We start from the raw sequence: 3,861 nt of genomic DNA on the forward strand, positions 1-3,861 counted from the left end.
GGAGATGGCAAAGTTTGAGAAGCAGCTGCTTGAGCTCTAAGACGACGCTTTCGTCGACGTTCGCGTGCAGAACGATTTCGTTTAGTCTTAGTAGGAAGTGAAGAAGATTGAGGAGGAGGGATGTTCTCATCCTTATCACTTGGGTGTTTAGGTTGTGGTCTCTTAGGCTGGATAATAGGAGAAGAAGAAGGTCTCTTCTCTCTATAAAAGGACGGAGGAGGAACTGCTCCATATAAAGGAGGAATTTTTGGTTTAGGAAGGAGACCAAGTCCATCATGACGAGGAGGGATAGGTCTACTTTTAGGAGGTTTATTAGGCATAGACATAGTTACATCCATAGGGATGGGTTGGGAATCTTCTTGAGGAAAGACATTAGTTTTATCTTTCAAAGGAAGAACTTCCTTCTCAAGAATGATAGGAATATCAAGTTTAGGTGTTCTAGGTTCACTTAGAGATAGGATCATATCTGTTTTCCACTTTTGATAAGATTTGAAAAGATGATCACTTCGCGGAGGAAGAGATTGGAATTGTTTAGGCCAAAAGTAATCAATAGGAACGCTAGAGGTTCTTTCAGCTGGTTTAAAGAGACTATGATTGACAGTAACAACTTCACCATTATGGGGAAATTTTAAACACTTGTGGATAGGAGAAGCAATAGCTTTCATGGAAGATAGCCAAGGATAGCCAAGCTTCACACGAAATTGTTCGGATGAAGGAATAATAGCAAAGTTCACATCAAGAGATTTGTTATGGACCTCAATAGGCAATGTAATAGAACCAATTGCAGGAGAAGAAAATGCATCAAATAGTTTCACAATCACATCTGTTTTGTCATAGATCACTTGATTCAATTGCAAAGTAAAAAGAAATTCTTCAGTAATAACATTAACCATGCACGAAGGATCAATAAGTACTCCACGGCAAGGTGTATTCTTGACTTTTGCAACTATGTATAAAGGACCATCAGGTGCTCTAATGGTTTCACTGGAATCAAATGTGATGGAAGGTTCTTTAGGGATTTCTTGCTGCTCTACAAAGTTAATCACATTCGGAGCCATAGACACAAGACCATCAGATGAAAAAGAGGAATCATTAGTCTCAATCGCATTAGAGGTATGAGAAGGTAATGGATCAGTGAAAATCTGAAGATTTTGATTAGGAGGAGCTACAGATGTATTGCCTTTATCATTCACTCCAGAAACAGAAATAGTATTATTATCAATCCAATCTTGAATTTTACCCTTTAAAGAAAAACATTTTTCAGTATCATGCCCAGGCTGACGATGAAATTGACAAAAGGCTTTGTTATCAAAATAAGGTGAAGTAATCTTTGCAGGATCAATTTGCCTTATAGGAGGAAGAGTAAGCACATTTTGTTCCAATAACTTATTCATAATACTATGTAATGATTCATTCAAAGGAGTATACTTTCTTTCTTTCTTGAAAAATTTAGAAATAGGAGGCACACCTGATGCTGCATTCACATTGTTGTTGATGATGTTCTCATTGAATTTGATGGAATCTCTGTTCGGTTTAAACTTCCCAAATGGTTGTTGACTGCTATCACCCTTATCACTCGGAGCCATAGGATGTGATTGTTCCATTTGACTCACAGTCAGTTGATAATTGTGAAGAGTGGCACACAACTGTTGGAAAGAAGTAAACTCAGAAAATAGAAGTTTGTCTCGAATATCTTTTTGTAAATTAGAAATAAAGATTCTTTGAATATCATTGTCAGGCACTGGAAAAGAAATTTGAGCATACAAATGCTTATATCTACCAATGAAATCAGTCACTTTTTCTTTAACACCTTGTTTACAATGCATTAAATCAATCAAAGTAACCTTAGGACTTATATTGTTTTGAAATTGTTGAATGAAAGCATTTGCAAGTTGTTCGAAAGAAGTAATAGAATAAGAAGGCAACGAGCAATACCATTGTAGGGCTTTGTCTCTTAATGTTCTAGTAAACAGTTTTGCAAGCAACCTTTGGTCATAAGCAAAATCAGTACATATTGTTTGAAAAGTCTTAACATGTGTTAGAGGATCACCTTTACCATTACAAAGTTCCAAATGCGGGATTTCAACATGTTTAGGAGGGATAGCTCGAACAATGTCAAGAGAAAGTGGGCTCGCAACATCAAATGTGGGCACACTAAACTTAGATTGATTCATAGAGGCAATTTGTTGCTGTAAAGAAGAGACAGTTTGTGCAAGATTGTTAATGGTCGCTTCAGTCGAAGAATTCATATTAGACGTGTTAGATTGAGATGGAGGTGTTATGTTATTGAAAGAAGGTAGAGAGTAAGGTGGTGGGACTCTATGATAGTCAATCATAGGGGATGATTGGACAGGAGGAACACTACAAGGAGGAATAGAATGGTTAAATGAATTGCCCCCTTGCGTCATGTTCATTTGTGAAGATGTAATAGAAACACTCATTGAAGGAATGAATGAAGAAGTCGGATTAAATGAAGGAAGAGGATTAATTGAAGAAGGAGGATTGCCCCCATGACTGGTGATCACAGGAGGAATGTCTTGTGTAGAAGTAGCCATTATGTTTGATGTAAAAGTAGGTATGCTAGCAATAGAAGTCATCAAAGGAATAGAATGATTGACTTGAGTAGGAGGTTGTGTATAACCTAATGTTTCGGCACAACTTTTCATAGGCATCACATTCGAATCCACAATGTGTGCAATACCACGCAAAATATCAATTCCATTCTTATCACTTTGAAGCATACGTTTTAGACCCTCAATTAAAGGAAGAGCTTGACTATCAGGGTATTCTTGAGACATCCATTGTCGAAAATCGTCAAATTGGTTATCCAATTTCGAAAGTTGTTCTACAGAAACCTCATGGAGAGCTTCTTCATCATTAGGAGGATTAGAGGAATTACCCATGTCCTCGTTAAAAAGGCTATTCAAATTAGGTTCCATCTCCTCAGTAGTTAAACCTTGGAAAGACTTAATTCTACGGCTTCGTCTAACGGGAATAGTGTAAGTAGGGCTTATTGTTGTAAAACTCATGCACTAGAGAAAGAGAGAAAGTTTTGAATTTAGAGGTAGCAATTTTCAGTAAAATCAGCCAATCTTCTGGATTTAAGCTATTAAATGCAATCACGACAGTCTCCCGAAATTTCAAAAAAAATGTCCGGGACCGTGGCGCTCGGAGTGCAACACGGTCCTTGCAACTTTTTTCAAAATTTGCAGGGATGAAAGGTATGATGATTTTAAAGCCAATCTGAAAAAATTGAGTAATTTTACGATCTGTAGATAGGCCAAATTAAAGTTGCAATCTCGAAATTGAACCCTACCAAGATTGTCGAAAAATGCAAAAATTTGAATTTTGAAAAAGAGAGGGAAACTGAAATTTTAAATTTTATGATTTTAGAGGGAATGCCAAAAGCAATGCAAGTTTTGAAATTCAAAAGTTGACTCAATTTCACGCAAAATTCAATTTTGAAAGCGGAAATCCAAGTTGTTGTAATTAAGCACTTAATTTCAAAAGTCACAAATTGCAAGAATTTGAATAAAGCACTGAAATTTTGAATGAATGCAAACACACTTTTCAGATTTAGGACAGTAAGAACACAATTTTGACACAGAATTTCAATTTCAATGATTTTTGAATGTTTAGAAGCCTTAATCCAAGCAATCGCAAGACCAACTTTGACTGTAATTTTGAAGGTGTTAAAATTGATAAAATCAGCCAAAATTCTGGATTTTAGCAGGAAAATACAGTAAGATCTCGATCCCGAAATTTCGGAAAAAATGTCGGGGACGATGGCGCTCGGCGCCACGGTCCTCGCAACTTTTTTCCAAATTTTCAGGGATGAAAGATATTGTGATTTTATTGCGG

This window comes from Cryptomeria japonica, chromosome 7, assembly GCF_030272615.1.
Source record: "Cryptomeria japonica chromosome 7, Sugi_1.0, whole genome shotgun sequence".
NCBI lineage: Eukaryota > Viridiplantae > Streptophyta > Pinopsida > Cupressales > Cupressaceae > Cryptomeria > Cryptomeria japonica.